Here is a 12,874-nt window from a genome sequence, read left to right as displayed (position 1 = left end):
TCACACCCCTTGAGGCAGCACACAATAGGCCTTTTGTAAATTTCAGCTTCAGGCCCATGTGGACCTTAATCTACCACTGGACAGGCTCCAGCTCTGTCCACAGCCAGGAATCCAATCTCCCCTTTGCCTCTGGATCACTGAGATGTGAGTTCAGGTTCTTCAGCTCTGATGCCCAGCCCCAGATATTCCACATATGCACAACGTATTGATGATTTTACTGCATAGTGCATATACTGTAAATGTATTCATATCCATTTATATTTTCATGGCCTATTTGACCAGATGCCTTACATGGTGTTTTATAGGTTTGTGGTCTGCGTGCGCATACCAGTTAAAGTAAAGGCAGCTTACTGTTACACTAGGAAGATCCCATCAATTATTTAGACTTTTAGGTTTTTATGTTAATGTACAGCTCCTTTTAGCCCATCTATGTATGATGTAAATAATACTGAAAGCAAATTTTCAAGCCATGTAAGGATGTTGTCGCACATCAGGATCTGAGTCCCTGTTACCAGGTCTGGCTATGTTAATCCTCAGGAATTTATTTACATGCACAGACCTAAAACATAGGCTGCTTGTGTGTGGTATCATCATTAGGTGCCCATCTCAATCAGGCCCTCTGTTTTCCAACAGAATATATAATGTACACCATTTTTAAACTCTCTATTGACCTTTTAGGGATAAATCATCTTCTAGCCCTACCATTCTTTGCCCTTTACCTTCCACAGTGTTTCTGTTTTGGAGTTAATGCATAGTAAATCCACATATATTTAAGCAAGACACTTTTATTTATTTTTTAAACTTTATTTTATTAATTGAGCAATGGCTAGATTTCAGTAAAAGAATCGGCAGTGCATTTCCTGGCACGTAGCCGACGTCGGGGCTGGTAACAAGCAGGGCATCTCCAGGGACGTAGCCGAGATCAGGGCAGGCAGCAGACAGTGCATCTCCTGGGACATAGCAGAAGTTGAAGCAGGTGGCAGACAGTGCATCTCCTGGGACATAGTTGAGGTCAGGGCAGGTGGCAGACAGTGCATTTCCAGGGACATAGCCGAGGTCGGGGCAGGCGGCAGACAGTGCATCTCCTGGGACATAGCCGAGGTCGGGGCAGGTGACAGTGCATCTCCAAGGTTGCAGCCGAGTCAGGGCAGGTGGCAGACAGTGTATCTCCAGAGAAATAGCTGAGGACAGGGCAGGTGGCAGACAGTGTATCTCCAGAGAAATAGCTGAGGACAGGGCAGGCGGCAGACAGTGCATTTCCAGGGACATAGCTGAGGTCGGGGCAGGCAGCAGACAGTGCATCTCCTGGGACATAGCAGAAGTTGAAGCAGGTGGCAGACAGTGCATCTCCTGGGACATAGCTGAGGTCGGGGCAGGCGGCAGACAGTGCATCTCCAGGGGCATAGCTGAGGTCGGGACAGGCGGCAGAGAGTGCATCACTAGTGATAGCCGAGGTTGGGGTAGGCAGCAGGACCAAGATGTTTTTAGGACTACTACTTTTTGTTAGACCAGGCCTTCGTCTGATGGCATAGTGTCTGATTCCATTGGCACATGTGATAAGTTTCACCCCATTTAGGGCACACAAATTGAATGTTATCAAAAAGCCGCTGCTTCGTGGTAGTAATTGGTTCTTTGAACACTTCACTATGGGACAAAGGAATTTGCTGAATTTCATTTAGGTCCATTGAGTCCTTTTGCAATGTAACTGGGGATGCTGTTTTTCCGGTCTCTGTCGCTTCCCAGTTAATTAGAGAGAAGAAGGGGTGTTCTCGCACATTGCCATTTACTCCAGGCTGGAGGGACTGTTCCTTACACAGGAGCTTTGTTATAATGTCCTTTGTTACAGGATCAGTAAGCCCCGAATATGTTGGTTCTTGAGTAAGGATCATTGTGTTTACCACTGAAGCTGACTTGCCATTAAAAGGGTACTTTCGTAGGGTGAGTAGATATAAAATAACGCCAAATGCGAACCAATCCACACCTGCACTGTATGGCTGGCAAGTTATGCTTTCTGGAGCATTATAGCCATTGGTCCCACCAAGTACTTTGACATTGATTTCTCCATATGCATTCAATAGGGCCAGACCAAAGTCTATGATCTTAACATGACCCTCTGTGGTTAGCAAAATGTTCTCCAATTTGAGGTCTCTGTGAATAATTCCTCTTGAATGCATGAACTGCAATCCACAGACCAGTTCAGCAGCTATACATTTTATTGTGGTTGGGTCCACCAATGAGGTCTTTACAAAATCGTACAGATCCCCTCCGCCAGCCAGTTCCATTACACAGTATAGATAGCTCTCTGTATGGAAGGCTGCATAACCATGGATCATAAAAATGCTCTCATGTGACATTTCAAGTACCCGACACTCAACCAAACTGTTCTCATGTTCTATTCTTGCTTTCTTCTTTAAGATTTTGATTAATGCTCTCTTCTTTAAGATTTTCACTGCCACTCATTCCCTACGAATAGCATCTGTTGCCAGCATCACTTTGCCATAACCTCCCTTTCCAAGTAGTGAGTGGAAAGTAAAGTGTTCCACTGTTAAAGGGACAGTGTCTGTGATTTGGAGGCAGGTGGGCATAGTGCAGCTCTCTTCTGCAGTTTGCTGAACTGGTGGGATGCTTGGTTGGTGCCTGTTAATTGCTGTTGTGAATTGATTTTTCTTATTTTGTACGAACCCAGAAAACCTGTCCCAGATTGTCTATATAGCTGCTTTGCCTGATTTCTTTTTGGTCATCTGTGTAAGGTTTGTCTGGCCTGCTCAATGACTGCATCCCTCACCTGGGTCTTCAGCAATGTCAAAGTTTCTCCTGTGTCTCGCTTGCCAAAATCTGGGACATCTGCTGCATGCTCTTATGAACTGATCTCTTTTCTCTTTTAGAAATCCAGCAACCCTGTCCCAGCCTCTCAGTACACCTGCTACAAATGTGTTGTTTAGATAATGGAATGGAGTGGGCTGGTGTGGGCGCTTCTAGGATCAAAGCAGGCCTAACAGGATGACTGTGAGTCCCTTAGTTTGTACTCACCCAAGGATTAATAGATATGCAAAGAATGATGTCATAAATTAAAGGCGCTAATCCCAATGAACCGGAGACAGGTGTATAGTTAAAATAACTAGGTTTTATAGGTACATAAAGATACAAAGGTGATACAATGTAAAACAGGATTCAAACAATCAACCGGATCCAATACCTAGGTAGATACATCAAAAACATAAAGATGTGCAATGAAGTAAAAGTTGACAAACAATAATGGACATATGTATTGGGGCAAAAAATGTCCAGACAAGCAGAATAAAAATGGCCTCTGATGGAGGAGGCTGGGTTCTCCAAAACCAATAGTAGTGTTATTAAAACTTTAAAGACGGTGACACATAAATTAAATAGTGACACTTAAATTATAAGGTTCTGATACTTTATCAAAGGAATTCCTACCGCACACGGTGATGAGGAGCCGCAGGTGTAAATGAAACCTGCAGAGGCACCGGTTCCCCTGCACATGGCTCCTAAGCTTTACCGGTAGTAGGGTGTCTTTCCAGTTATGACCAGTATCCTGGTAGCATGACGGTGATGCCAACGCGTTTCGAGACACTAACTGGTCTCTTCTTCAAGGCTAGCCCCTCAGTACACCTGCTACAGATGTGTTGTTTATTCTCACCTCTCTCTTGGCTGGTTTTGCCTGGCCTGCCTTCTTTCCTATGTGTCTCTCTGCTTATTTTATTTGTTTTTCCTTGATTTTTCCTTCTCCCTGCTTTGTCTGGAGGTTTTTTTCTCTCAGCAGTTCCCATGATATGTCAGAAGACAACAATAGGGCTCTTAGAGAATAAACAAACTTGCAATATCACAAAATGTGACTGCGCAGTTTGGAGTTTCTGAAAACAGAGGTACAAAGGTTCCAGCAGCTCTACAAGTAGATGTGTGATGTCATCAGTAATTGTCATGTCACAAGCATCTGCAGTGTGCAGTTGAGCTTAGTCCTAAAGGTTACATACAATATGGCAGTTGATGTATATGAAATTTTCATCCTGTCCAAACTGAAAACAGTGTAAGATATAGAGAAAGAGTCCTAATTTCCCATATCTAGAATGTACTTGGGCCCATCTTAAGACATTAAAATGAATCATTTATAAGAGAATACATTTTGGAGATTAGACTCTATTGCTGACAGTATTTATCTTAATATAGAAGCATTTGAAAGAGCCTTTTCTCTCAATTTTAGACAGGAGATTCCAGTCAGAAATACCACTAACTAATCTTTGTGATGCTTCCTGCTATGTATTGTAGAAAAAATTACCAATAACCTACTAGGCTCCATTTTCACTTTAACAATTTGGGGCCTAATTATCACAAACAGCCCTTTTGTGGCGATATGTGAGACTTTTATGTCAATAAGCATAAAAATGTCTGCCAGGCAGAGATGTGACCTCATAGACCAATAGGAAGCTGCAGAGAGATGATTGGTCTGCACAGTCACAGTTCCACTAGGTCCTTTTTAATAGGGAGGTTTCAAATTCATGTGATCACTAAGTGCCATATATCTTTTTTGGGGGCAGCCCATCATCTCAGTGAGGGCTGGGCACACCCCCAGTGATATAAAAGGTGGCACGTCTCACAGACACCACCCTTTTTTAGTGACCATGCCCCCTTTTCCAGTGCGCACCCTGCCCCTGTGCTCTTCTAGAATTAATTCATAGATCAGGTTCTCTGCTTGTGGGTTGGTGTTTTTATTCATTGGTTTTTTTTTAAACTCTCAAACTATTTTTTGCACTGAATTTTACACTACATATTACATATATTGAAGCTGTGAACACATTCTCAGGCTATATTCACACTTGCATTAGATAATCGTAGAAGTCATTGTACCAAATGAGATGTGGTGGCAATATTGAAGAAGTATTCTCTTAGGAGAAGAATTGTTTTTGATTGACTTGTTCACAAAATCCAAAGGGACTGAAAGTTAAATTTAATCTGTGAGGCTTCAAGAACTCAGTGGTTTTTGTGATTTGTGTCACGTGATTGTATAGAGTAACAAATATGTCATTGGTGGCGTTTTTATTTTGTTGATTGAGTTTATATCTGGAGTGCTTAGTTTTTTTATGATGTGATTTTGTCGGATGAAGAGATACATCTCTCAAAAGTAACGTTTCATTTGTTCATTGGCAAAGTATAGAATATGCTTTGAGAAATCGCCACCCTGTTTTGTGCTGCCATATCCTTCTTCTTATTACCAAATAATGGTACATATTTGCCTTCTTACATTAGCTCATCTTACGTTTTCAGTGGTTATTGTTCCATTTCAGTGTGTCTGACGCAGGTCGTCATATTTCAAACTTGAAATGTGGACTATAGGCTTTGCAATAAATAACCAATTGCATATGCCAGTGTGTACGTTGCTTTAATACAGTGGTGTCAAACTCTGGCCCTCCAGCTGCAGTGGAACTACACATCCCAGCATGCAGTGCAACAGTTCTACTATTAGGGCATGCTAAAACTGTGGCAGGGCATGCTGGGACATGTAGTCCCACAAAAGCTGAAGGGCCCGAGTTTGACACCACTGCTTTAATAGTTGGTTTCTAGAAAACATGTCTATGCTTTGTTAAACTGCACAAACAAAATGTGCTTAATGACACAAACCAACAGGTCAGTGATTGTTTTTATCTTCCAGACTGTTACTGATTGCTGCTCATAATCGTTTTGTTCTCTTCAATGTTAAGGAGATGTTTAAATCATTGACAGGCTGGTGACACTACACAAGTGCTATACACTGATTTATACTTTTGTCTCTTAACATTATGCTGACTTTTCTGGCAATACAACGTGCGGCTCTTCCTTGTAATGATTTTACATCATTGCCTAGTGAATTCATGGGTGTATAAGGATAGATAGGATATGCACAATGTGTTCCCATGTTCCTGAGACATTGTTATTTTGTTCCTCTTTTGAGAGACTGCTCTGAATCAGTAATTTGTGGCTGCCCTGTGAGTCCGCTGGCAAGCTGCCCTCTCTCATTTTAGTACCGAGGTTTGATGAATATAGAGAGTGCATTGAATGTAATCATTAGGTGCTCTTTACCATGTCTCTGCATATGATCAAAGTATTACTACCTCTAATGAGCTCACAGTGTAGTGATTTGCTATAGTCTGTTTCAGGCCCATTTGTGACGTATAATTGAGGACTGAGAATAGAATAGATTTTAAAATGCTGCACTTCACATTCTGCTCAGAGAAGTGACAAATAGCCGCCCCGTCTGTGGGAGAGTTTATAATAATTAGGCCACCTAAGCTTGTGTTAATTTTGCAGTTGATGGGGTGACATTGGCTTTTCTATTCCATAGCAGAGAGCAGTCGGAAAAATAAGCCCCTGCCACCTTTCCCACAGTTATTGTCTCCGGGTTGGGGCCTCTGGGTAGACAAAGGCAGTTTTTTTTATTCCTTCATGTCATTTGCTAGGTTGCATGATTTGTGTAAGGTGGTGTTCATTAAGCTGTCTAAGGGGAGCTTCTCATATTGGTCTCTGTCTGGTTACCTGCACTCAGTAAATAAATGTCCTCAGCGATAAAGCAAATTATACTGTCTTCTTAAAATAATAGTTTTACAGCTGTAATGAATGATTTTGTCATGGGTTTTGACAGATTTAGGTAGACTTCCCCTTAAGGGTGCCACATTTTCATTGAATGAAAAATCCATTTTGCATAGGTGTGAATTTTTAACAAGCATTTTTTTAATTTTGTCTGCATCCTTCACAGTTAGGGGTCATTCCTATTCCATGCGAGTTGCCGTTGCAATGGTGTTAAAATGCCGTCAACGGACCGGCACCTCGCACCCTTCGTGGCCCTCTCAGAGCCTGAATTCGCTTAATTTTTATTCGGAGCCCTATGGGGCTGCGAACACTTTTAAGCGGATAATGCTGCCGCTGTCACGATGACTCGCATCCGCCAGAAGATTGCATGGAGTAGGATTGACCCCTTAATGCTGGGTGAAATAAAGCAGTATTTTAGGGGAATCACATTAAGAACATAGTAGACTATGCTGCTGGGAGCCAAGAAGAATGCCATAAGTGAGGACACAGTATAAAGTCTTGTCTCCTGACATGTGATCTGCATATCTGCCCCATGCATCTGCAATCAATTGGGGCAATTTGGTGTTTTGCAGATGATTGTTCCAATATATCTGCAATGTGTGGGGTTCACCCATTGCCGATGTGATCGGAATCGCTAAATCAGGTTCTCCAACATGTTGAACTTCAGCGATCAATATGGGTTTTAAATTAGTAGTGTAAGGAGACGATTAGCCAATTTGCTGTCAGTTTGTAGTAAAATGTTGAGTCTTTTAAGATTGTCAGACCTGTGATTTTGTGAAAATGATCTGCAAATCACTGAAAAATATCTGTACTGAATTGGCGCGGATTGGTGGATTGGGAAATCCTTGAATCTGGGGGAAAAAAAACACAGAAATGTGGGCCTGATTCAGACCCGGTCGCAAGGCTGCTTTCGCACACAACCGTCCGCAGCCAAAGTATGCAAATCCCGCGATCGCTAGCAAGACATTAGCATGCCCACTATGTTTTGCCGTGCGATCGCGGTATGAAATTAGATGCCCACCAGCCTGACACAAGACGCCCACTTTCCCTTAGTAACATACGTCCTCTCCAGGAAGTGTATTAAACAATCGGTAACATCGGCTGACATCGGACCCATACGCAGCACTTGTGGCTGACTATACTCTCCCGCAAGCATTGCGAGTGCTGCTGTGTCTAATTCAGCCATGTGACGTGTACGCTGACGATGCTTCTTAATTATGCACGCCCCTGAAATGGCGTCCCAACGCACAGACACGCCTGCGTTCACACCACCACACCCCCATTACCATCGACCTCTCCCTGTCACCACCCACAAACGGCACGTCCTGTCACTCATGCTTGCAGAGTGTCTGTGTACAAGGTGTGATCGCTTCCCGTTCGCAGTGACTGGTTTGCACACGCACACTGCGTCTTGTACGCATGCGCAGATTGCAAACATCGGCAGGCTGCTTACGAACGCAGCCTTGTGACCAGGTCTGAATCAGGCCCAGTGTTTGTTGTTTTGAGATTGCTGATGTATGGGCCCCTTTAGACATGGTAATGGTTTGGCTCCCTGGTCTGTCTGAAAGTGTTCAGAACTGGAAATTTTGTGTTTTACTATTCGTTATTAAATGGAAACTACTAAACCTTTACTTTTATGTGGCAATATATGATTGTATGAAGATGACTGTCTCTTTGTTTTGTGCTTTCCCTGGTCCTCCTATCCTGAGCATATTCTTGCTATGAACTTCTCAACATCTTTGCAACATTGCCCAGACCCTTGTCACTTTACGGCATCATGCCCAGCAACAGCACTAGAAATGTGAAATTGCAAAAGAATATAGCAGGAGAGTCAGGGGCGTATTTATAATGGGTTCAGGGAGGGCCCCAGGGAGGGCCCACACTGCGCACCCTGTACCCATACTTTGTAATACTTACCTCTCTGAAGTACCACGTCTACACAAAACGCCTGAAAAATGGCTTCCACACCATATTCCCGGTGACCTGCACATGCGCAGTAGGCTTCAGGCACAGACTAGTGCACGGAGTCTACTGCTGCTGTCACTGTGCTGGCGGCCGCTGAGGAGAGGGTATCTCCTGTCTGAGCCATAACAGGTGCAATGGGACCTGCCAGGTTGGAGAACTGGGGGACATCAGGCAATTGAGTCTCTTCTTACGTCTAGTTAAGGTTCACTTATGCTATGGGTTTATACTAAATGAACGAACTCCTCCCTATGTGAAATGCCACAGAAATATTCTTGATCAATAACAGCTGTCAGTGCGCCTTCAGTTTTACGCTTGGTCTTGAAGCTGGTATTAGATTCCCATGTGAAACCAGTTTTGTATGAACATAATGCCTTACCATAGACCGGTCACATTACTAGTGCTGTAATATATACTTGAGATGAAGCTAATTCTCCGTGTGAATTTACTGTAAGAGCACATGTAAACATTGTATTTGATTACTATAAATATCACCTATATGGTTACACTTTAATATTATGTTCTTCCAGTCAGGCAACTTCTACACCAAGCTCCTGTCTTACTGTGATGTGAACATGCTACTAATGTACAGGTGACGAGGAAGTAGCTGTCTAAGTTATGTGCCATGTAGTCTCACAGTAGGAGTTGAAAATATATTGTGAATTAGATGTGGAAATGAGTGAAGGGAACCTCCAAATCGCGTGTTATATAATTGTTCTGCAAGCATTGCAAAGATAACACTCTGAAGTGGAAAGCAGGTCTATTCTCCAATTAGGTGACTTCACAAACTTATCAGACTTCTAGGCATAACAAAGACGAGGTCTCACCTGGTCCTACAGTTCCCAGGAGGTAGTGCAGGGCCACACAAATGTCAGTCTGCTGTGCTTCCACCTGTAGTCTGAGTATGAGGCACATGAGCCAACTTTTTAAAAATGATTGGTTGTGCTGAAGTGTCGCCCCTCCCCCCCACATATAACTGAAAACTATACATGGATACTGGCACCTATGGTATGCAGAGTACATTGACTGACAGTATGAGTACGGGTATCAGTGACAGGACTAGCCTTAGCCTTCCCTATGTGTACCTATATTTATACTATGTGAGGATGAAGGAGGCCCAGTGTTGCAACAGAAACCTAGAATTACACTAGAGTGCAAATTGGCCTGGTTACAATGGAAACCTACTAATGTGTATTTATTCACACTCTTCAGTTAATAAAAGCTATATAACCCATTTTTACTGCCTTCAGCTGGAATAGTAAGAGTATTAGTAAGTTCTTTATATATAAATATCAGTGTTTAAAAAGGTAGCAGTCTGTTCTCTCCCATTCATTCTTTAAGGTTAAGAGAGTGTTGCAGGTGACAGGTGCCATATTGAATTTTATGGAGATCACGGTTTACTGTATATATAATGAATAAGAAGAGTATGATAATATACACATGGAATTATAACAACTAATGACATGGCTTGAATGAACGACCTGTATTTAAGAAAACGGTCTTGAATCTGGCAATAAACTTTATTAAGCTGTTCATTTTGAAAATATTTCTAGCAAAAGCAGTTGCATCATAATATAACTGTTAGCTGGGAATGTTTTGTTTAAAAAGACACAGCCTGCCATCTTGTGGTCATATAGTATTTTACAGCTGTTTCTCTAAGGAGCAAAAAGTAAAAAAAAGGCCTTATAAACCAAAAAACTGAACTAATCAATAACTTGTAATAATGGAAGAAAAAATAGTGTTTTTTTTAACATGTAAACACTTTATAAATATTATATGTTTGAATTATTTGGGCTGAGGTCTAAGGATTGAGATTTTCCACAGTCCCACAACACATCCATTGTGATACAGATGATATTTTTTTTTATGCATATGAATAAAAAAAAACCTCTCTTAACCTTAACAAAGAATGAATGGGAGAGAACAGACTGCTACCTTTTTAAACACTGATATTTATATATAAAGAACTTACTAATACTCTTACTATTCCAGCTGAAGGCAGTAAAAATGGGTTTTAAAATTCAATATTCTAGTGGCAACCATTCAGGTCATATATCTTGATTCAGGATATGTAAATAACGCTTAGGTGGGAATTCAATTGCAGCCGCAGAGTTTGGCTGCAAACATCACCTTTTCACATCCGTTGTGGGAATAGATCTCTACTTTGCAATCTCTATGTATGCAGTTCCCTCGTCATTTACTTCTACACCGTTTTGCCTCTTTCTTCTATCATCCAAATCCTTCTGGTCATCTCATCCCATAGCTGTTTTCTTTATACTGCTGCTGAAGGAGGTATTTTAGACCATTTCATGTATGGGTTATTCTCTGCAAACATAGACAGCTAGAATTGTATGGTATATGCTTTTAAATACATTCAAGCTCTAGTCCTCTCAAGTAGAGTACGTTACCATTATTGGAAATGGAGAAGTAGCAGTTGAAAAGTGACCATAGAACTATGCGATTAGAGAATTTTATATTTTAGTCTATTTTTAAACCACTTATGCAATATGGGAATTTGTCACTTGTTTTAGATTTTTTTCCCCTCAGATTATGGCAAACACTTTTGTTCATCTTTCACGTTTCTAATTTTAGTTTTCCTAATTTCCATTATTATTGATCCAGATATGTTTGTCTAACTAATGATATTTTAAAAAAATTATATTTGTAACTACTTTATTTGAATTTGGCTTATCAGTTCACTTACTCCTAACTGCATAAACCATGTACTACTTGCCTTAGTGATATTACCAATTATTAGCCCGGATATTGGTTTAGAAGGCTGGAGGCGACCGGTACATTTTAAACTGGCAAGTTCTGGGCACTAATACCAGCACAGAGTGACACAAGAAAAACCCACAGTGGGCTTCCTTGCTGTGTTTTACTATACAAAGTGCTAACACTCTGACTCCTTTAATGTCCCCTATCTACACACAAACATACTGCTCAGTGCAACATGTACTGTTCCATATACATCTCATTATACAAGAAAGGAGAAATCTAATCACAGAGTATGCTGAAGAATGGGTCATAATGTTATATAAATACATACAGTATGGCAGAGGTTCCCAAACTCCACCATTACAGTCCAGGTTTTAAGGGTATCCATAGTTGAGTCCAGATGGTTAAATCAAATTGAGGTACTAATTAAGTCACTTGTGTTCAAGCATGGATATCCTTAAAACGTGGACTGTAATGGCGAAGTTTGGGAACCTCTGCAGTATAGTATTATTCTAAAACTAATAATTTCATCAGGTTTATCTTGTTCCATTATAGCCACTTTTGTCTATCCAAACTTCCTTGTTTAAAATAAAATAAAAAAATCACTGTTACTGAGGGGGAGATGTATCAAGAAGAATGGAGAAGTTGCCCATAGCAACCAATCAGGTTCAATGTAGCATTTATCAATTACATTCTATAACATGATAGGTAGACGCTGATTGTTATGGGCAGTTTCACTTGTATACTTTTAAACTCTTAAGAAGGCTTGATACATCTCTCTCTATGGGGGATATGTATCAAACTTTGGCTAACGATAATGTACCAACCAATCAGCTTCTGTCATCTTACAGGCTGTGTTTGAAAAGGATCGGTATGTAATGCCGGTGGCTGTTTAGCCGCCGGATCAAATACCGACAGCGGGAGCATGGCAGGTTGAAATCCTGACAGGGAAAGTTAAGTAACCTAAGCCTCCCCTCTCCCGCCCCCCCTAACCATAACCCTCCTTTAGGGGTGCCTAACCTTCCCCCGTAGTGCCTAACCCTAACCTCACCCCAGGGGTGCCTAAACCTAACCCCCCCCCTCACGCACCCTAAACCTAACCCTCTGGGGGGGTGCCTAACCCTAACCTCCCCTCCTAGTGCCTAACCCTAACCTTCCTGGGAGTCTACCTAACCCCCCCCCCCATCCCCGAGCTAAGTGTTCTACTTACCCGTCGGAGGACGATTGGGATGGCGGGGGTCGGTCTTCAGGCGCCGCGATTAAGATCGGCATCTGCATTTCGACGCCTATCTTAAGTCCCTTGTCGGGCAGGACGAGTCGTGGGTTTAGACCGGTGGCATCGCGTCCGCCAGTCTAGTAATTACATCCTGTTTGAAAAATGGCAATTAGGAGCTGATTGGTTCATACTTTATCTCTCTCCAAGCTTTGATACATCACCACCTAATGCTGGGTATACACCTAGGTAATTTGTCCACCAACCCAATGTATCTGCCGACCGAGCGGCTGATTGGTAAGCCAATACACACTTACCAATCGGTAGCATGATATGTCTGGCTTGACATCACAACTAGGCGGGCATTTAAATTTGCCCACCCAGTTGAGATGTCCGTGT

General features: G+C 42.0%; 1 protein-coding gene and 1 pseudogene across 5 annotated transcripts in view; one reads left to right on the top strand and one right to left on the bottom strand.

Annotated features, from left to right (window-relative positions):
• RAPGEF2 (Rap guanine nucleotide exchange factor 2) overlaps positions 1-12,874 on the top strand; it is a 364,888-nt gene that overhangs the window by 90,937 nt on the left and 261,077 nt on the right. The gene's annotated exons all lie outside the window — the stretch shown is intronic.
• LOC148521296 (protein kinase C delta type-like) lies at positions 1,504-12,540 on the bottom strand (annotated as a pseudogene).

The sequence above is a fragment of the Taudactylus pleione genome, unplaced genomic scaffold (assembly GCF_031769625.1).
Source record: "Taudactylus pleione unplaced genomic scaffold, aTauple2 ptg000170l, whole genome shotgun sequence".
NCBI lineage: Eukaryota > Metazoa > Chordata > Amphibia > Anura > Myobatrachidae > Taudactylus > Taudactylus pleione.
This window is presented reverse-complemented; position numbering and strand designations above follow the sequence as displayed.